Raw genomic sequence first — 22,699 nt, 5'->3', positions numbered from 1 at the left:
ACGTGACTGCTCCCTGCAGCCAGGGCATGAGGAGCCCCCCCCCAGAGGGTGGGGGCACAATTCAGGCCTCTCTCACTGGAACCTGGGCTCTATTAGAGGGGTACCCATCTCCAATTTGGAGTGAGGTCTCCAGGAGCCAATCAAAGTTTGGGAACAAGATAGGGTGCCCAGGGCCCCCACATTTCTGCAGGACACGGACCTGGGGAATGGGGATGGGTAGGCTGGAGCCATTAGCAATAACAAGGAAGGCGGCTCTGAACACTTAATTTAATTTGTGGCCCCGGAGATGCTCATTCAGACCCTGCACATGGCATGTTCCCTTTGCTTCCAGGAACCTGGGTCAAGGGCATTGAAGGGGGTGATGGGCCAGCGACCAGAGTGGGGTGGAGTTGGGGTGCAGACCTAGACCCTGGGTTTTTGAGGGGAGAGAGGGGAGGGGAGAAGCCCACTTAGCCAAAAACAGGCCCTCTGCCTCCATCTCTGGCCCTACCTCTCCTCCCCCTTCTTCCTCCAGGCTTCTCCAAGACCCCAGCCCTGCTCCTGCCCCCACACCCTTTTCTGCCTGGGGTTCCTGGAAGCCAAGGTGGCCGAACGGACTGTTCCCTGGGTGGGCGAGGAGCTTCAAAGTAAAAAGCTTTCAGGCCGCCTGCCTCATTAGTGTTAATGGCTGCTCCTTTCCGCCCTGCGTTGTCAGGCCTGTGCCCACGCCTGGTCTCATCAGCACGGGGCAGATGTGAGGACTGCCCTTTCATAGAGATGGTGGGACACACAGGACCCCACCTGCCCCAGCCTTCCCTCACCGCCCCCCCCCCCAAGGGCACTTTATTGCACACTTGCCACTTGGGGAAGGGAATGCAGGCTGAGTCAGCTTCCAGGACTCAATATACAAACAGCTGGCCCAAGACAGCAGGAGGAGGATGTAGAGGCTGTTTGGGCTATTCTGACCAGGGCGAGGCCTGAGGAAGTCCTTCCAGAAAGCAGTTGGAAACCATAGGTTATCATCTGGCAGCTTCTGGCCTGGTGTCAACACAGCAATTGGTCTTGGAGAGAGAGTTGCTTGGAGAGGGGCGCTCTGCAGAGGGTGAGCCTGTGGCAGTCTTCTTCCACAGATGGGCATTGATGTCTGTTCTGGGATCAGGCTGGCATTGGACTCGCTTGTGGTTGGCCCAGGGTAACAGTCCTAGGAGCTCAGAGGGTCACCTACTATGGCCCAGGAGAGGAGCAGGGGAGTGAGGGAAAGCCCCTCTGGGGAGGTGGTCCATGGATAATCCAGCGAAGGGCCAGTCCCCATTTCTCCCCCGGGAATGGTGCTGGCTGTTTTGGTGACTCTGTCACAAAGCAGACCTGGTGTCAAGGCCTCCCTGGCAACTGACATTAACCTTTCTTTCCCAGAAGCCATAGCTGGGCTCAGTGGCCCACCCCAGGGGTTTCTTTTCTTATAGTGGTGCAGGGTGAAGGTATCAGGCACCCAGGTGTGCCCCCATCTCGGTTGGGCCACATGGAGCTCAGGAAGGGTAATACATCAAATGTACCCGAGACATTTTCCCCAAATCTTTATGCCCTGGCCCCATCCTTGGAGGTTTGGCTGAAGAGACGGTGGTGAGGAGCAGGGACTGCGTGAGTATTTTGGCAGGGTACCCCAGGTGAGGTGAGGCAGGGGCTCTGAGCACCTGGCTGAGCCTGGTCAGCACTCATGCTAAGAACAGCTCTTCATCTTGGAGCGGGGGTGCTCCTGCCAGCTAGGCCCTTGGTGTCTTTGCTCACCTACAGATCAGTGGCTGTCTTCACTTGGGTGTGTGGACACAGGTGTATTGGCCCCATCCATGGACAGCAGGGGCTGCCAAGGTCCCTGGTCGGATCCAGTGGGGAAGACAGTCAAGAAAACCAACAATCAAAACACAGTGGAACAGTGGGACTTCCCTGGTGGTCCAGGGAAGGCTCTGCGCTTCCACTGCAGGGGGCATGGGTTCGATCCCTGGTCAGGGAACTAAGATCCCGCATCCTGCACATCGTGGCCAAAAAAACAAAAAGAAAAAAAACACAGTGGAATGACCAAAGAAATATTGGCTATTTGATGACATTAAGGAATAATTGTTAACTTTTTTAGTTGTGATAATGCTATTGTAGTCATGATTTTTTTTAAAAAAGGATTCTTTTAGAGAAAAATGATATATTTACTGATAAAATTATATGAAGTATGGTATTTGCCTCAAAATAATCTGAAATAGGGGGGATAGCAGGAGGTGATATAGATGAAACAGAATTTTTCATGAGCTGGTAATTGTTGAAGCTGGGTGGTGGGTACATGGGCTTCATTATCCTAATACTGCTACTTTTGTATATGTTTGAAATTTTCCATAATAAAACATTTGTTTATGCCCTTTCCCACCCCACCCTCCATCAGCCCTCAGCTCAGTTTCACCCAGCCGCCCTCCCATCACCACTGAATTGGCCCAAAACACAGCCTATGGGTTTCTTGTTATAACTCTGTATCTCTATCTATATGTCTATCTATGAATTGATCTGTAGATCAATTTTAAATCTGTATTTAAAGTTAATTTTCCATTGGTTTATCAGATTTTATTAATCTTTGCCAATAATCAGTCTTTGGCTTGATTTACCAAATTTTGTTACAATTAAGTTTCTGCCTTCCCATCATTTTCTATTTTCCTAGCATTTGTTGATCCTTATGTTTATCTTTCTTCCCTTTTTTTTTTTATAAATTTATTTATTTATTTTTGCCTGCGTTGGGTGTTCATTGCTGCCTGCGGGCTTTCTCTAGTTGAGGTGAGCCGGGGCTACTTCTTGTTGCGGTGCATGGGCTTCTGATTGTGGTGGCTTCTCTTGTTGCGGAGCACGGGCTCTAGGTGCACGGGCTTCAGTAGTTGTGGCTCGCAGGCTCTAGAGCGCAGGCTCAGTAGTTGTGGCGCACGGGCTTAGTTGCTCCACGGCATGTGGGATCTTCCTGGACTAGGGATTGAACCCGTGTCCCCTGCATTGGCAGGTGGATTCTTAACCACTGCGCCACCAGAGAAGTCCCTATCTTTCTTCCTGATGAACACAGTTGCCTACACCTAGTAGTCTATAAAAGGCTCCTCAGGAGCCCTTTCCATTTGCTGAGTACAAACACTGCGTGAGTGATTTTTCGGGTCTGGAACTGGCCTGATGTTCCCAGGACAATGCTTTTTGGCAGAAAGACTTTCAGAAATGTGTGGCATGTTCTGGGTGGAGGATTTGGCAGACCTGGGAGGATGCAAAGCCTACTTCGTGAGGCTGAGGATGGACCCCAAACATAGGGACCCTGACTTCAAGGAGGAGAAGGGGGAGAGTGTGGATGCTCTGTGCCAAAGATCAAGTGTGGGGACAAGGAGGGATGCTTGCTCCCTACACCTCCTCCTCTTCTTCCTCCAGCAAGGTAGTTCTCACCCAAGGGTGCTGTTCCTGCTTTGTCCCATAGGGGGCAGCAGAGCACCCACTGGCTCTCCTAATCCAGCTTCATTCTTTTTTTAAAAAAACATATTTTTATTTAAATTTATTTATTTATTTTTGGCAGCATTGGGTCTTCGTTGCTGCGCGCAGGCTTTTCTCTAGTTGCAGTGAGCGGGGGCTGCTCTTCATTGCGGTGCTCAGGCTTCTCATTGCAGTGGCTTCTCTTGTTGCGGAGCATGGGCTCTAGGCACGTGGACTTCAGTAGTTGTGGCACGTGGGCTCAGTAGCTGTGGCTTGAGGGCTCTAGAGCGCAGGCTCAGTGGTTATGGCGCACGGGCTTAGCTGCTCCGCGGCATGTGGGATCTTCCCGGACCAGGGCTCGAACCTGTGTCTCCTGCACTGGCAGGTGGATTCTTAACCACTGTGCCACGAGGGAAGCCCCAGCTTCATTCTGATAGGTGGATCCCCACCCAACACGCTGTCCCTGGCCCCATGGTTCATCTGTAGGACTTCCAAAAGCCAGAGATTGCTTGGAGAGGTGCGGCCCCCTCATTCATCCAGGTAGGGGAGCAGGATGGAAGGGGGTTATTCCAGGCTGGTGTATATATACATATATATATGTATATATATATTTTTTTTTTTTGACTGAATATAGTTGACTCAAAATGTTGTGTTAGCTTCTGGTGTACAGCAAAGTGATTCAGTTATACATATATATGTTCTTTTTCATATTATTTTCCATTATGGTTCATTACAGGATATTGAATATAGTTCCCTGTGCTATACAATAGGACCTTGTTATTTATCCATTCTATGTATAATAGTTTGCATCTGCTAGTCCCAGCCTCCCAATCAACCCTCCCCCCCGCCTTGGCAACTACAAGTCTGTTCTCTATGTCTGGGAGTCTGTTTTTGTTTCATAGATAAGTTCATTTGTGTCATATTTTAGATTCCACATATAAGTGATATCATATGGTATTTGTCTTTCTCTTTCTGACTTACTTTGCTTAGTATGATAATCTCTAGGTCCATCCATGTAGCTGCAAATGGCATTATTTCATTCTTTTCATGGCTGAGTAATATTCCATTGTGTATATAGGTAGATAGATAGATATAGATATAGATATATACACCACATCTTTATCCATTCATCTGTCAATGGACATTTAGGTTGTTTCCATGTCTTGATTATTGTGAATAGTGCTGCTATGAACATAGGGGTGCTTATATCTTTTCGAATTATAGTTTTGTCCAGATATATGCCCAGGAGTGGGATTGCCGGATCACATGGCAACTCTATTTTTAGTTTTTTGAGGCACCTCCATACTGTTCTCCATAGTAGCTGCACCAATTTACTTTCCCACCAACAGTGTAGGAGGATTCCCTTTTCTCCACACCCTCTCCAGCATTTGTTATTTGCAGACTTTTTTTTTTTTATAAGTTTATTTATTTTATTTATTTATTTTTGGCTGTGTTGGGTCTTCGTTGCTGTGCGTGGGCTTTCTCTAGTTGCAGCGAGCGGGGGCTACTCTTCGTTGTGGCGCAGGGGCTTCAGTAGTTGTGGCACGCGGGCTCAGTAGTTGTGGCTCATGGGATCTAGAGTGCAGGCTCAGTAGTTGTGGCACACGGGCTTAGTTGCTCCGCGGCATGTGGGATCTTCCCGGACCAGGACTTGAACCTGTGTCCCCTGCATTGGCAGGAGGATTCTTAACCACTGCGCCACCAGGGAAGTCCCTGCAGACTTTTTAATGATGGCCATTCTGACCGGTGTGACCTTTACCTGCTACAAGTTTACCCAATGCCCCAGTGGGTAAACTTGGGTACCTCGTTGTAGTTTTGATTTGCATTTCTCTAATAATTAGCAATGTTGAGCATCTTTTCATGTGCATATTGGCCACCTGTATGTCTTCTTGGGAGAAAAGTCTATTTAGGTCTTCCAGGCTGGTGTCTCTTAAGCCCTCAGCTGGAGGGGGTCCCACTGTGATCAGGACCCCCTAGGTGGGAGAGTCATGTTTGTTGCATGAATGCCAGTGCTTGCCGTTCTCCCATTCATTCGAGAACTATTTGAGCACATGCTGCATGACCAGCACTATGCCAAGGGGTCTATACTTCAAGGCTTGGTCAGAGGCTGTGGTGACCTGAAGCTCCTGATTTCTGGGGTCAGCCAGGCTTCATGGGCTTGCCTGTTGCCAATGAAAGTGTAGGCTGGGGTCAAGCCAGAGAGAGCAGAGCATGGTGCAGGGCCAGCTGGTGGATGGAACAGCCCTTCCCCTGACTGTAAGGGGGCTCAGGCCCAGAGAGACTCCTTCCCCCACGGGCCTTGCTCTAACTCCCTCTTCCTCTCCCCCCACAGGCCTCCCCTTCAGTGCTGGTAATGGGCCCTTTATTGGGGTCCCCAGAACATCTGAGCTGTGGCTGGAGTGCTCAGCTGAAATTTCACAAAAGGGACAGGGAAAACAAATAGGCTCAGCCAATCTGACTCATAGGATGTGACTTGCAGTTTGGATGCATGGGCCCCTCCAAGGTGGCAAAGGCCATCCTAAACACCAACTTCAACCCATTCTAAAGACATCTACAACCCCCAGTGTCCAAATCTCACTATCGTGGCCTCTCTTGTTGCGGAGCACAGGCTCCAGACGTGCAGGCTCAGTAGTTGTGGCTCACGGGCCCAGTTGCTCCGCGGCATGTGGGATCTTCCCAGACCAGGGCTCGAACCCGTGTCCCCTGCATTAGCAGGCAGATTCTCAACCACTGCGCCACCAGAGAAGCCCCTGGAAATGTTTTATATCTTGAATGTTTTATATCTGAGTGGTGGTCACACGGGTTTCCTTTTCATTGTGGGTTCTTCCCTGACTTTGGACTTTGGCATGATTCTTGTTCGTACTTGAATCTCTCTCATTGCACCTCTCCTCAAATCAACTCATGTCGTTTGAAGAGTTCTTCAGACCACAGACCAAAAATCACCCCTTGGAGATGGTGGCAGTGGGTGCCAGGAGAAGAAGGGTACCTATTGTCTGGGTCAGTGGCATTGAAAATGGTCGTTTCCCCAGCTTGCTATCATTATATGTGTTTGTCTTGTCTCTTGTGACACTTGTTTTCTTCCCTGTCCTTGGGGGGGGTGTCTTCAAGCTGTTGACTTCTGGGATTTGCAGATTTCACAATGTGATCCTACTTATTTTTTTGTCTGTAGGTTATTTCTCCAGGGGAAAAGACAGTAATTTCCTAAAATCCATATGAACGTAAAGAAAAGCAGTTTGTTACTGGTTGTTGGTGGGTTTTTTTAATGGTGCAAAATAAAAATAGTAAAGAAAAAAATGGTATCAATGAGGTGACAGCAGTTGTAATGAACAGAAAGCTTGATTCAAACTGTCTTAAATTATAAACATAATTTATTGGCTCATCTAATTGAACAGTCCAGAAATAACGCTGGTTTCAGATGAAGTTTGATACAATGCCTTTTGATTTTATAAGGAGTTGATGTGGCAGACACAGCCGGTTGCCTTCCTAATACCTGTTCCCCCCTCCTCCAAAAAAGAAGGCCACTTTTGTTTGGGGAAGTGCCTAGTTAAACAGACTAACTTTCTCAGATTCCCTAAGAGTTCATGGTGTCCCTGGGATACATTGTGACCCACAAGACTTACGTTGAGGCCTTCTAGGAAAGTTGCTTCTCTGGCAGAGGTGTCTTCCTTTTCTGCTTCTTTTCCCTTCAACTTTCTGCTGAGAATGTGAGTATAATGCTTAGAGCTGTAGCAGCCAACTTGTGACCTTAAGGCAATGAGGCAACAACCTTGAGAATGGACTAGCTAGCTAAAGATGGTAGACAAGGGAAGCAGAGCATGCCTCCGTGACATTGTAAAGCAGTTGCACCAACCCTGGTCTGCCCACCTTCTGATATCTTATTGCATGAGACAAACATGAAACAAATATTTGTTTAAGCTACTGTTAGGTTTTTCTCTTACTTGAGACTAACCACATTCCCAACTGATATCTTCAATTTCTTTACATCTCTTGTGTACATCTTTTGTGGTAAATGCTTCATTCTAAGGCTTGTTTCCCTTTGTAGACACAAACTGGCTTCCAGCAGCCTCAGAAGCCTCCTGCTTCCTCGCTTGCATCCTACAGGAGAGAGTCATCTTTATCCTAGAATTCCCTGGTCCTGGTTCTGAAAATCCTGCTGGCGTCTACTGCTGGAGTCTGTGGCTGGAGAACTCACGGTGAGTTCCTCTGATCTGGGCAGGGCCTGATGGTCCTCCCTTGACCCTAGCTGAGCCCTTACAGACCCTGAGCATCCCTAAGATCAGCCTGTGAGTGACAAATGTCCTGACCTCCAGGGGCCTTGCCTCATCTGTGGCCTTGGAGGTAGAGTATCACATGGGACAGCACCTTCTGCCAAGGTCAGGGCCAAAAATCTGCCCTTGTGAGCCAGGTTTGGCTTTTGGCTTGGGCGGGTGTTGACTCTGGGCAAATTGCCAGCCCAGAAAAGAATGATTTTGGGTGTGAGATCTCATTCTTCCTCAGCACAGCCTTGAAAGCACGTGCTCAGGGTGTTTTGTTGCTAAGATAGCAGTTGGGCTGTGTTCGAGTGGTCCAGAGAGAGCTTAAACTGCAGAGGGTCTGGGTATCATAACAGTCTTGTCTGAGGTCACAAAGTTTGTAAGTGGTGGAGCTGAGAGTCAAACTGAGAAGTGTGACACTCCACTGAAACCCCTCGCAACCAACCATGATGCTAAGACACAATGACACTTAGGGTCATATATATATATATATATTTTTTTTTTTTTTTAACTCGACTTTTTAAAAAAATATTTATTTATTTATTTTGGCTGCACCAGGTCTTAGTTGCGGCACGTGGGATCTTCTTTTTTTTTTTTTAGTTGTGGCATGCGGACTTCTTAGTTGCAGCATGCGAACTCTTAGTTGTGACAAGCAGGATCTAGTTCTCCAACCAGGGATCAAACCCAGGCCCCCTACATTGGGAGCATGGAGTCTTACCCACTGGACCACCTGGGAAGTCCCTATATATATTTTCAACACAGACCTCCTTTGATTGCATTATAAGTACACAGGAATATTCTGCAGTTCCACAAAGAAATGTGCTTTCTCCCGTTTTCCCTGAAGCGCATGACTCTTTGACGTCTCTTTTATTGTTATACTTATTTTGGAGATATGAGTACAGAGAAGTAGTTCTCAACTTCAGCACTGGCAATGGTTCAGGAGTAAGACTAAAATCCACACACAGACTCAATACTGGGGAGGTGTGGGGCGTGCTTGGCCTGAAAGGGGAAGCCATTGACACCAGGTGGAGATGCAGCCCCAGTGTTGCCAGAGCTTCAGATGTTTCAAGAAAAGCCAGAAAACTGAATTTTTATATGTTGCTTCAATGCTGGCTCAAAAAAGCATTGTGCAGGTTCTCAAGTTCTCACTTCCAGTGTAATGGGAGAGAATTTCTGTCCTGGCAGTGGTTCTAGCCTGAAGTGCTGTGAGAACAGCAGTCAAGATTTCCTTCTTCCTGCACTACTGGTAGGAGGAAGGAAATACCACCTGGAGGAGGTGGTATTGGTATTTAAAGAGGGTTCCTAAAGGTGGATGGAGCGTTCTGAAAGGAAGAAGGTAGGGAGTGACCTCAGTACAGCTTTTGCCCAGTTGTTCATCACAGGAATGCTACTGGGCCCTGCATCACAACCCCCTGTCCCCCACTTGTCCACACCCTCAGCTTCCTGGTTCCAGCCTCGAGGGGTTCAGCCCACGTCTGCCCTTCAGTTTTCTTCTTCCTGGGAACCAAGGAACAGCTGACGAGGCCCAAGGTGTCCTCCCATGGCTTCCCAGCGAACTGGGCTGGGGCCTGCTCCCTGGGGTTGGCAAAGGGAACCACTAGGTCTTGGGGCCTTCCCCTTGGACTCAGAAGGTAAGGCAGCAGAAAGAAGGGAGGAGGGCCTGAGGATTCCCCACTGGGTGAGAGTCACCCTCCCCAGGCCATGCCTACTTTTCAGAAAGGGTAAGCCAACTAGGCTGGCTGCCTGGACCCCATACTTAGGTGTGCGAGGTGTTGGGGGCAGCTACCTTCTATCTTGTGAACTACATCATCATCCAATTTCAGCATCATAAATAGCACAGCAACCTCATCTTATGGGCCCCCTGATGTGATGCAATAATCACCAATATAATATTCTTACCAAAATTGTTTAACGTGAATCTAATCGTGAGGAAGCAGTCAGGTAAATCCAGAATATGGTGCTAACAGGGAACTATATCCAATCTCCTGGGATAAACCATAATGGAAAAGAATATTAAAAAAAAGAATGTGTATATGTATGTAAAACTGAGTCACTTTGCTGTACAGCAGAGATTGGCACAGCACTGTAAATCAACTACACTTCAATAAAAAAGATAATAATAAAATATGGAAACAGAATGAGGTGCTAAAACTGGCCTGAACTGTTACAAAAAGTAATCAGACAAAAAGGCTGAGTATGGGGTAGAGAATACTCTTCTATATTAAAAGAGACTAAAAAGACCTAACAACCAAACATGTGAACCTTGCCTCCTGAACTGAAATAAAAATGCTGTAAAGGCATTCTTGAGACCAGTAGGGATGACACGACTGAATGGCTGCTTATTTCCTTGGATGTCATGTGGCGCTCTAATGGTGTAGAGTTGGGTCTCTCAGCCTCAACACTTTGGAGACAGATGATTCTCTCTTCTGGGACTTTAGCAGCATTTCTGGCCCCTGCCCGCTAGGTGTCAGGAGCACTGCACCCGTTCAGGTGCAACAAGCTGAAAAGTCAGAGACGGTTTAGAATTAGCAATGAAGGTTGCATCACATCATGAATTTACTAAAGAAGCACCTTAAAATGGTTAAATGGTGAATTTTATGATACGTGAATTTTTTCTCAATAAAAAATGTCTCCGTTTGACATTGTCAAATAATCCCTGGGGGACAAAATCACCCCAGCTGAAACCACTGGTGCAGAGAGTACACTGCTGGGTGGGAAGGTTGGTGGGAGGGAGCGGGGCAGGAGAGGGAATGCAGGCCGAAGGATTGGGGAGGGAAATGTCTTGTTTGTAACTTACTTTCAAAGAGCAAATGTGGTAAAATGTTAACCGTTAGTGACACTAGGTGACTGGTGTGTGGGTTGTTCATTTGACTATTCTGTCAGCTTTCTATAGACTAATTTTTTTTCAAAACCAAAAGAAAAGAATTCAATTTGAAATTTTCTGCTTACAACATCCCAACGGACCCATGACAGGTGCCAACTGTGCAGCCTCCCTTCAGGTACCGTTACCGTAAGTGCCTACATTGGTTGAGTTGCTCACATTCTTCTTGCTCCAAGGGAAGACTCTTTCCTTATCTCGCACACCTCTCTCTCTCTGTCTTGCTCCCTTGCTCCCTTTCTCTGTCCCTCCTGCCCTATGTCACTCTAAGACTCCCTGAATATTTTGGCCCGTGCTGCACACTATGGAGAGAAAAGCATCCTATGAACCGTCATACACTCAGACTGGTGCTGATGATACACTCTGTCAGTTCCTTTGTGGTGAGTATTCTCTCCTGTGGTAGCTTTAAAACACGGTCACAAAACTCTTTAGCGCTTGTTCATTTAGAGACAGGGGTCTATGACCCCACTCCTTGAATATGGACTCTGCAACTACTTAACCAATAAAATATGGTGGAAGTGACACTGTACTAGTTTCCAGATCCAGGCCTTAGAAAACTAGCATCTGCCATTTTCTGTCTCCTTTGAGATACTGCTCTTGGAACTCAGCTGTCACGCTGTGAGGAAGCCCAAGCCACCCTGTGGAGAGGCACATGTGGAGAGAAGCAGCATACAGCACCAACTTGAAAGCCATGTGAGTGAGTTATCTTGGAAGTGGATTCTCCTGCCCCAGCTGTGTGTGTTAGGGGTTAGGGGTGCGGGGTGCAGAGCTGAGCTGTGCCTGCTGAGCTCTGCTCATTTTGTAGATTCGTGAGCAAACTTCATGGTTGCTGTGTTTCTAAGTCACTAATCTTTGGAGTGGTTTGTTTGCAGTGATAGATAACTGATGCATCCCCTACTGGGGGGAAGGGCTTTAAAGGCAGGAAGTGGGCCAGCCCTCTAGCCCCATAGCTAGGACCTAGGTCAGCACTTGTTCCTTCAACAAGTATTTATTGAGTAGTCACCAAGTGCTAGACACTATACCAGGGATTGAGGAGTTAGCAGTGAATGAGGTGGACCTACGCTGCCTGGGGGGCACAGCTCAGGCACAGTAATGAGACAACTATAGCCTCAGCTTGAGAAAGGGGGAGGGAGAACTGTCTTCCTGGGGGGGAGTATTTCTAAGCTGAGACCTGACTCAGGAAAAGGAGTCACCCATGCAGAGAAGCAGGGAAAGGGCAGATGGAACACCATGTGCCAGTTCTGGGTAAGGTTGCCAGATTTGGCAAATAAAAAAAAAAAAATTAACACCCAGTTAAATTTGAACTTCAGATAAACAATGAGTACTTTTTTGGTATATACATATACCCCGTGCAATATTGGGGACATTCTTTTTTTTTTTTTTTCCCCTAGCTTATGTATTTATTTATTTATTTTTATATTTATTTTTGACTGTGTTGGGTCTTCGTTTTTGTGCGAGGGCTTTCTCTAGTTGTGGCAAGCGGGAGCCACTCTTCATTGCGGTGTGTGGGCCTCTCACTATCGTGACCTCTCTTGTTGCGGAGCACAGGCTCCAGACGCGCAGGCTCAGTAGTTGTGGCTCACGGGCCTAGTTGCTCCGCGGCATGTGGGATCTTCCCAGACCAGGGCTCGAACCCGTGTCCCCTGCATTAGCAGGCAGATTCTCAACCACTACACCACCAGGGAAGCCCCGGGGACATTCTTATACTAAAAAGTTATTCATTATTTATTTGAAATTCAAGTTTAATTGGGAGTCCTGTATTTTATCTGGCAACCCTAGTTCTAGGGCAAAAAAAAGAAAGAGGAGAAAAAAAACCTCTTGATTTCGAGGGACTGTTCAGGAAGCTGGATGTAGCACACAGACAAACAAGGCCTGGCATGAGGGGTAAAGCTGAGCAGGAACAAGGTCAGAAAAGGTCAGCTTGGGACTTCCCTGGTGGTGCAGTGGTTAAGAATCCGCCTGCCAATGCAGGGGACACAGGTTCAAGCCCTGGTCCGGGAAGATCCCACATGCCATGGAGCAACTAAGCCCGTGCGCCACAACTACTGAGCCTGCGCTCTAGAGCCTGCGAGCCACAACTACTGAGCCCGCCTGCCACAACTACTGAAGCCCACGTGCCTAGAGCCCATGCTCTGCAACAAAGAGAAGCCAACACAATGAGAAGCCCGCACACCGCGTCGAAGAGTAGCCCCCGCTCGCCGCAACTAGAGAAAGCCTGTGTGCAGCAATGAAAACCCAACGCAGGGCTTCCCTGGTGGCGCAGTGGTTGAGAATCTGCCTGCCAATGCAGGGGACATGGGTTCGAGCCCTGGTCTGGGAGGATCCCACATGCCGCGGAGCAACTAGGCCCGTGAGCCACAACTACTGAGCCTGCGCGTCTGGAGCTTGTGCTCCGCAACAAGAGAGGCCGCGACAGTGAGAGGCCCGCGCACTGCAATGAAGAGTGGCCCCTGCTCGCCGCAACTAGAGAAAGCCCTCGCACAGAAACAGAGACCCAACACAGCCAAAAATAAATAGATAAATAAATAAATAAAATTAAATTTAAAAATTTTTAAAAAAGAAAGAAAACCCAATGCAGCCATAAATAAATAAATAAATAAAAATTTTTTAAAAATAAAGAAAAGGTCAGCTTGCCAAGGTCCATTCTGAGTTTCACCCTGAAGCAGTGGGGAGCCATGGGAGGGTTTGGAGCAGGGGAGTGACAGTTAGTTTTGTGTTTTAGATATTCCGGGCTCCCATGTGAGAGGGATGGGAGCCTCTAGGCAGGGAAACCAGGAGGAGTCTGTTGCCCTGCAGTGCTCATACTCTGCATTGTTACCACAAAGCCATGAGAATGTTGCTGGACTAATCTCCCACTTTATATTTTTCTTTTCTACAGTGTAAGTGTTTTAAGCTATAAATTTCTCCCTAATCACTGCCTCAGTATACCCCACAAGTTTTGATATGTTTAGTTTTTATTATCACTTCATTCAGAATATTTTCTAATTTCCCTTGAAATGTCTCCTCTGACCTATGGATTCTTTATGTGTGTTGTATGATTTCCAAATATTTGAGATTTTTCTGTGAATCTCATCGTTATTCATTTTCATTTCCTTCCACCGTGGTCATAGAACATATTTGGCACATTCTTTGAATTTCATGAATATCGTTTGATGGGTGAACATATGGTCTATCATGGTGAAGGTAGCACGTTTGCTGGAAAAGAGAGTGAACGCTGCAGCTGTTGAGTTTAGTGTTCATAAACGTCTGTTACAGTCAGGGTAGTTGACAATGTTCTTCTGTTCTTCTATGTATTTCTTTATTATTTAGTCCAGCTATTTTATTCTTTGATGTGTGGGGTATAAAAGTCTTCAATGATTATTATAGATTGGTCTAGTTCTTCCCTTTTCTGTCAGTTTTTTTCTTCAAATATTTTGAAGCTCTGTTACTACATATACACACATGTATGATTATTATGGCTTCCCAGTGAATGATTTTATCCATATGGATTTCCCTGTTTAGCTTGGATAACACCCATTCTCTTGAAGTCCACCACGTCTGATATGACTATTGCCACTGCAGCTTTCCTAGGCTCACTGTCAGCTTGGCATATCTTTATCCATTCTTTACTTCTACCTTATTTATGTCTTTATATTTAAAGTGAGCGTAATTATAGACAGCATATAGTTGGGTCTTACTTTTCTGTTCATCGGAGAATCTCTGCCCTTGACTTGGCATTGTAGTACATTTACATCTAATTATTACTCATATTATTGATATGGTTGATTTAGTTCCATGATTTTACTATTCACTTTCTGTTTTTCCACTGTTTTTGCGCCTCTGTTCCTGTTTGGGTTTTGGAGGTAGAATACAAAATTCTCTTGTATTCTCACTGTTCCATTTATCAGGTGATGTGTAAGGTTGCTAATTTCTAGTGATTTCTAGAACAAGAGTGGACTCTGCAGCAGGTCCAGGCTACAGTATGAGCAGTCCTGCCGCTTATGTCAAACAATCAGGTAGATTCCATCACAGAGAAAGATGCTGTGGGGAGCCTTGGGCAAGCCCCAACAGGAGAGTCACAGGGAATCTCTTCTACAACATTAGAAGAGAAATTGCTGACCTTGGTTATTGACTGAGTTCATGACTGTGGGTCATCATGTGACCATGTGGCTAGACCTGCTCGTCATGAACTGGGTGCTGGCCAACGCACAAAATCATTAGGTTGGCCAGGCCAAGCAGCGAGTCCATCATTAATTAGATGTTGTATATCCCAGATCAAGCTTAGGCAGATCCAAATAGTATAAGTAATCTCTATCAACAGGTGGCTCAAACACCAATGTCTCCTAACACTGTTGCACTGATGCCTCTCGCTCATCTCACACCCACGCATCAGGTGGGATACCCAGCAAACGGCTAATAGAGGGAGAAAGCCCAAGCTTGGTTCAAGGACGTGTTGTTTTGGTGTGAAAGAAACAAACTGAAAATGAACTGCTCTTGCATTGCACCCCCAGCTGTGGGGGGAAATCTTCCCAGTGGAGAAAAGTTTGAGCAGTGCACCTAGACAGAGGTGAAAGCAGGACCTGCTTCACAGGCCTGAGAGCTGTTTAGTCACACAGGGCAACCTGCTCGAAAGGGTCCCACACTTGTTTAATGCCCTGCTGTCACCACCTTGAAATTCATAATCATTCTGAACAAGGTGCTCTACATTTTTATTTTGCACTGAATCCCATAAACTATGTCCTGGGTAAAAGGTTCCAAGACCAGTGTAGAATAGCAGAATAGGGGACCCACAGTAGATAAGACTACCTTGACTAGTATGTGCCATGATACCCAAGTGTGTGTGTGTGTGTGTGTGTGTGTGTGCATACAGCCATATGGTACTTATTAGGTCCTCAAAAATGATGAGTATTGTTACTCTATGTTATTGATGATGACTGTGAGGATGGTAAGAGTTATTGGACTCCTCCAGCATCGTTTTTCAAACTTTGTTTAACCCTGGTTAATTCACTGTCCACAAGCCATCCTTCTGTTTTGTTGCACTGAAAGGAAAACAATGAAAAAATGCAAAGCATTTTTTATTCAAGCAGTGCCTTTGATAACCCTCAGGAATTTAACACAAATACATACCTAGCCTTTCAAACACCCACTAAGATTTTTGGACACCATCATTCAACCCCCATCCAACCAGTTGCATCAGCGGTCCCTAAAATCCCACCCCACACCCCTCCCAGCTGCCACAGATTCTCTCAGAAGTCACATGGACTGGCACCCACACTCACCCAGGTCATCTGGGTGAGTGTGGGTGATGTCTGTACAATTCCCCACCAGTTCAATGTGAAAACTCCTGCCAGGGACAGCTGATGTGCAAGCTGCAAACCCTATCATTTTCACTCGAAAATTTTTATCACAAATTAGAAATTATGCATGTGTGTGATTTCTAGTGCCTATGAAGGATGAGAAGGCTTGGCATCTTGAAAGGGCATTAGATACATTCCTATAGTGTTCTAGATTTCCAGGGAGAGCCAGAGGTTGTGATTATGTGGAAGCTTAGCAAGGAAACAAAGGTGATTCTCTGCCGTTGTGGAGTCTGGAGGTTGGGGATCTGAAAACTCTGAAAGCTCTGAAAACGCCTTAAGGTGAGGCCCTGGGGATACAAGGGCCCTGGTTTAAGGAGGGCTGCCTATGTCAAGGGGAAAACCAGCAATTCCACCGCCTCTCGTGATACAACAAATCTGGGGTTTTAGATTTTAAAAAGCCAGGGCCAAGAGAGGATGGGGATGAAGGACGGTGTCACCCGCTCCTTTCACATTTTCTGCAAGAAAGAAATCCCTGTGGAGAATCCTGGCTCAGTAAATGCGTCACTGGCTTTATAAGCCAAGAGAGATTGGAAAGTAGATTCCAGGAAACAAGCAAGGAGGAAGCTTGGGGAAGGTTTTCAGCTTTAGTGTGAAACTGTCAAGTCTCTATGCTCTTGTGGGAACTCAAGGAGAAAAACAACAGTGAGAAAGACTAGAGAAATAGCAAGGGACCAGACAGGGCTCAAGTGAGAGCCTGGGCATTTGGGAAATTTGGAATGACTGATGGAACCAGCTCTGCAAATTATCCAGGCAGTTTCAGAGAGGGAGAAAATACCCCAGTGTTCCAAGGCCTACAGTCATTCCTAATCCAACAGTTGATATTTATGAGCATCCATCAAGTTCCTGTGCTGGGCACTGGGCGTAGAGTAGTCAATGAGGCACCGTGGTCCCTGGTCCTACAGAACTCACAGCCGTTGAGCAAGTCATCATACTTGTGCCAAGTGACAAGGAGGAAGGTTCAGGGGTATGAGCCACTGTGGGAATCCTAGAAGGCTTCTTGACACCTAGGGTAGGATTGTCTAGACACACCGAAGGTCAGGCTAAATTTCAGGCAGAGGCCTGGATCAGAGAGAGCAGGGCTTCTTGGAAGAAATGAATGGTGAGCAGTTTGGGGGACAGAAGCACAAGAGAAGACTGGATGAATCCTTTCACTTCTCTCATTTTGGGTTATTTGTTTGCTTAGCAAATTTAGGGAGGTGCATCTCCTAAGTGCCAGGCAGTCTATTTGGCACTTTCTGTTTATTTACAGAGCAATTCAATTCACCAGTGTTTACTGAGCTCCTTGAGCAAGTGAGCTGGGCCCTGCCACGGAGCAGGCAGAGGGCAAAGCAAGAGAGCAGGCCCAGAGGTGGGACCCCACAAAGAAGTCTCAGGGAAGAGCCAGGAGTCCCTTGGGGGCCGGAGTGGGATGGGGGAGCTGAGGCCTGAGGGAACACCAAGCTGATGTTCAGACTCCAGCCTGGTGGGGAGCAGGATGAGTCCTGGAGAGATCCTTGCCCTGAGAAGCCGAGGCCAGGTGGGGGAGGTCTCTCCTCAGCACATTCTCTTCTGTGTGATGCTGGAGATAATTAACCCAGGGGCCCTAACAGCTGCCACCACCCCCTTCAGGAATCCAAGTCCTCCCTGCATGACTTCTAGGCCACACTCCCGCTGCACAGCTCTGTGGGAGAAAGGAGTCTCATTAAACACTTTCATCAGATGTGCTGGCCTGGAGTCACCAGTCTGCTTTCTGGGACAGCCTCCGCCAGCTCTCTGGGCTCCCAAGAGCCCGGGCTGATGGCTGCCTTCCCCCCAGGCCAGAGGCCTGCCACCTCTCTGCTGGTCAAAGTCCTTCAGGCCCTCAAGGAGCCTTACTCAACTCACAATGGCATCTGGGGGAGCAGGGGAGCCCTGGGAGGGAAGGTAAGAGTCTTGGTTCCCATCCCAGCCTGGCTGCCGGTTCACTGGCCTCAGGCATGGCCTTGCTCTCTCTGCAACTTGATGACTTTTGAGATCTAGGACCTCTGAATCTGAGAACCAGGCACAGGGTCAGGTGACTCGACCTAGAACTAGTCTTGGTGTGGGATCCCTGGAGAGGAGCAGGTGGCCCTTTAGGGAGGGGAGGCAGACAAGGGCTGTGATGTGAGAAGCACAGGGCATTGTGAGAGTGAAGAGGTTGCTGACCTGGCCTGGGGTCCAGAGAGGTATCCAGAGGAAGTGGTGTCTGAGCTGAGACCTAAAGGGTGGGCAGGAGTTACCAGGTTGAAGGAAACAGAAAAAAGATGCACAGAACATCCTGTGCAAAGATATAGAGGCGTGGGAAAGCAGGATGTATTCACGGAACAAAGAAGTTCAGTCTGGCTGAGCTAGGACCTCATGGGGAGGAACTGGCCAGAGATGAAGGGCCAGCGGGGAAGTGAGAAGGGACAGGGTTCAATATGCAGAAGCCATCAAGCGGCTCTGTAGAGAATGGACCAGGTCGGGTGAAACCAAGAACACTAAGAGGCCAGAAAGGAGGTGCAGATGGTGCCCTGGCCAAGGGGCAGAGAGGATGGGGCAACTTGATAGCCAAAGAGGTGTCAGGGGAAAGGCCACCCAGACTAACCTGAGAACCTGGGAGGGAGAGCAGTTCTGAGAAGAAGAGACAGGGTCGACTTTATACAGTGAGTTTGGGATGCCCAAGGGTCACCTTAAGTGGGGAAATGGCACAAGAGATGGGGAGCGAAGACTCAAGGCATCACTGTGGGAACAGAAACAAGGCCCTGGAAGCTGTCAGGATGGCCTGGAGAAAAGAATCAAGATGAGGGAAGGGGATCCAGCACCCTGAGGAGCCCACAGAGGGGCATGAAGAGATACAGCCAGAGAAGCAGCTAGAAATCCAAGAGGAGCAGTCACAGAAGCAAGAGGGAGTTTCAGAAGAGGGGGAAGATCATCTGTGTTCAACACACGTGGATCAGGTCAAAGGCAGAGAGGACTGAAAAGTGGAGGGTCAGGGAACTTTTACAAAAAGGCTCAAGTCTGGAGGAGGTTTTAATGGTGGTGGTGGCCTTCCCTGTGACCATGATATGCAACCAGGTCTGAGTGTGAGCAGGACCGCTGCATAGGGGCTGAAGAGGTTGTGCACTGCACAGTCCAGTGACTATCCATTCACGAAAATGTGGCTTGGGGTAAGTGGGCACCTCCTGGAGTTTGGAGGTATTTTGTGAAGCCTGTTACTGCAGTGTGGAGACTTCCCACGTGGTGGCGCCAAAGACCAAGACTATGTCTTGGGCTTGGCTGGGGCAGGGGTCAGTTTGAAGATCGTTAGCCTCCAGGTCATTATCCCATGTGTGGAGGGTATTGCCAGATGCCCAGTGACTAGGCCCTTCCCCACCTCGACACCCTCCACATCTCTGTCAGAACAGTTCTCGTAGCGGTAGGAACTCAGAAATAAACTACACACCACACACTGTAGCCTTTGCCAGAGGGCCTGGCCTGAAAGAGTCCCAGGCAAGCAACTCATCCCAGGATCTGGGAGAGGCACGGATGTCCCTCCCACTTGTTCCTTAGGAGAAGGGAGTCTCAGGAAGGAAGGAAGAACGCCTGGCCCAGCCAGAGAGACACAGTCACCGCACCCCAGCAAGGCCCTCCTCACAGGTCCCCCTAGAGGCCAAAGCTGGATCAGCGAGGACAATGGCAGAGATAGCCCTACCTGGGGGAGAGTCCCCAGGGAAGTCACCTGTCGAGCCTGGTGACTCCAGACTAGAAGCTTAAACCCACCTGGTGCAGGGGCGGGCCTGGTAATGCCTGAATACATAATGGCCATGTATTTGAAAACGATGATACGTTTATTAAAAACCATTCTTTATATAAGTAAATACAAAGAAGAAAAGAAAGCCACGTGAAATTATGCCCAGAGATGATGGCCGCTGCTGGGACAGGCCTCCTGACAGCTCTCCAGGGCAGCGGATACAGGTTTGACCCAAGGAGACTCCTGCTACAGGAGAATGGGTGGCTGTTCTGGTGCTTTCCCCCAGTCCTCTGTGTCTATTGTGTTGAGCACCTTTCCCTATTCAGAGATATAAAACCCTCACTCCCTACTCTGCCTGACCTGACTCCACCACCTCTCAGACGTTACCTTCTTTCCCTCTATCCTAGCCCACGTGACTCAAATACAGCAAGGTCATTCCCACCTCCAAGCTGTTGCCCCAGCTGTTCCCCCTGCCTGGAATACAGTGGTCCCTCGGTACCTGCTGGGGATTGGTTCCAGGACCCCCTCACGGATACCAAAATCTGTGGACGTTCAAGTCCCTGTATCAAATAACGTAGTACAGTCAGCCCCCGTGGATACAGAGGGTCGACTGTACTCTTTCTCTGTATCATTTTGTGACAGTTTCCTTCTTGTCATTCAGGTCTTGGCTCCAAAGTTACTGTCTCAAAGAGGCCTACCCTGTCCACCCTGACTAAAGTAGCACCTTAGCCCCATCACTCCAAATCGCATCACCCTGGTTTGTTTTCTCCACAGCTTTTCCTTCTCTCTGAGGTCATCTTACGGATATGTGAGCTTGATTATTGTCTGTTTCCTTGGGCTGGAGTGTGAACTCCTTGAGAACAGAGACCTTGCCTATCTGATCTGCCTCTGTGTCCCCAGCATCCAGAACGATGCCAGGCACATAGTAGATGCTCAATCCATGCCCCACATCCATTTTCAGTGGCTAGGGGTTATCTCAGGGCACACACGAACCTCCTTCACCCTCTGTCTCACACTGATGGTCACCAGGACTGTGCCATCCCTTTATCTCTGGTTGAACAAGCCAGCAATCAATATCCTTAGACACAGATCTTTTTTTGCCTGGATACCTCTTCCTTTGGGAGAAATTTCTTTCTTTTTTTAAAAAATATTTATTTATTTATTTGGCTGCATGGGGTCTTAGTTGTGGCACACGGGCTCCTCAGCTGTGGCATGCATGTGGGATCTAGTTCCCCGACCAGGGACCGAACCCAGGCCCCCTGCATTGGGAGCACAAGAGTTTATCCACTGTGCCACCAGGAAAGTCCCTGGGATAAATTTCTTTTTCTTTTTTTTCTTTTTATTTATTTATTTATCTTTTTTAAAAAAATTAATTTATTTGTTTTTATTTTTGGCTGTGTTGGGTCTTCGTTGCTGTGCGCGGGCTTTCTCTAGTTGCGGCGAGCAGGGGCTACTCTTCATTGCAGTGCACGGACTTCTCATTGTCGTGGCTTCTCTTGTTGCAGAGCACGGGCTCTAAGTGCACGGGCTTCAGTAATTGTGGCACGTGGGCTCAGTAGTTGTGGCTCGTGGGCCCTAGAGCACAGGCTCAGTAGTTGTGGCGCATGGGCTTAGTTGCTCCACGGCATGTGGGATCTTCCCGGACCAGGGCTCGAACCCGTGTCCCCTGCATTGGCAGGCAGATTCTTAACCACTGCACCACCAGGGAAGCCCTAAATTTCTTGAAGTGGAACTTCAGGGTGAAAAGGAGGGTTTGCACTTGACATCCTGATATATACTGAAAAAACTACTCTTAAATACTCAAACCACTTCCCATTCTCTACAAAACATCCACTTACACATCATGTCCATCACTGCCAATCTCAGAGGTCAAAAAAAAGTCTCTTGTTTACATTTGCATTGTGTTGATTATTAATGAGACAGAGTACCTCTTAAAAGTGCAATTTTAGTGAGTGAATGGATGAGTGTAGTTAAAGCATCAGAAAAGAGAAGTGGCTACAGGAACCGCAAGGTGAGAGTGCTAAAGCCAAGACTTAAACGTGGGCAGCATCCCTGGCCCTTGCCCTTTGACACACACATTGGGCAGTAGGGGCCGCTGGGACTGGAGGCGGGCGGAGGTGGTGGCAGGTCCAGGCACACCCACAGACCCACACTTAGCCCCCTTCAAGACTGCATCTGCCCCCACCACCCACTGAAGTGCCCTAGCGGAGCATAGTGCCCTGGTCCCTCTCGCATGTGATCTCTTGGTGAGCCAGTTGACCATCATCGCCTCCAAAAGCTGTCTCTAGCCTAGATCCCTCTTTCCTCTACCCACATGTCCACCTGCCTTCTGGACACCTGCTCCTGGATGGATAGTCCCCAGACCCCTCAGATGTCACCTGCTCAAATGGACCATATCACCTTCCCCTAACCTGATCCTCCAGGCCTCCCCACATCACTGAAAAACACCCGTCACCCAGGCCCAAAACTCTGGCATGATCTGGGATGCCTGCCTCTCTAGACCTCACATCCCATCGGTCACCCAGCCGTCCATTTTGCCTCCTGAACATCTCTTGAATGTCTCCATCTCTAGTGTCTCAGCTCTGGCGCAGGCCACCATGACCTTGGCAGGGAAATGATAGCAGCCTCCTTGCTGCCTCTACCTGCCCCCTCCAAGCACTGCCTGAATGACCTTGCAAAGCACAGATATGGCCACAGAATTCCCCAGCTTAAAGCCCCGGCTCCCCATCACCCTCCATGCTCCTTAGCCAGTCCCCAAAGCCTCTCATGGCTGACCTCATCCCCAACACATAACACAATTCTCCCACCACATTAAGCTTCTGCTCCCCGCCAGCAAAGGAGGCTGCTCCTCCCTCCTGTACCTTGAACTCTGCTGTGCTCTCTGCCCCAGATGCTCCTCTAAAGACCCACCCCCTGCCTGCCTAGGGAGCCTCAACAACTTGCCCCATTCCTACAAAGCCCTTCCTAACCAGCACACACCTTCTCTCACACACATAAATGTGCACACAGACACAGTCACAGTCACACATTCACACTGGTGACATAAGAGGTGTAGAGACTCAGGGATGACCTG

The 22,699-nt window shown here is 48.2% G+C and overlaps 1 protein-coding gene across 1 annotated transcript in view; it reads left to right on the top strand.

The window, feature by feature from the left end:
* Positions 1–11,232: 11,232 nt before the first annotated feature.
* The window catches only part of RIPOR1 (RHO family interacting cell polarization regulator 1), a 31,127-nt gene continuing 19,660 nt past the window's right edge, over positions 11,233–22,699 (top strand). Inside the window, exon 1 of the mRNA XM_068527363.1 lies at positions 11,233–11,274. The gene's annotated coding sequence lies outside the window, so the exon portion shown is untranslated. The remainder of the gene's footprint in view (positions 11,275–22,699) is intronic.

The sequence above is a fragment of the Eschrichtius robustus genome, chromosome 19, assembly GCF_028021215.1.
Source record: "Eschrichtius robustus isolate mEscRob2 chromosome 19, mEscRob2.pri, whole genome shotgun sequence".
Classification (NCBI taxonomy): Eukaryota; Metazoa; Chordata; class Mammalia; order Artiodactyla; family Eschrichtiidae; genus Eschrichtius; species Eschrichtius robustus.
The sequence above is the reverse complement of the archived record's forward strand: the minus strand, read 5'-3'. Positions and strand labels throughout refer to the sequence as shown.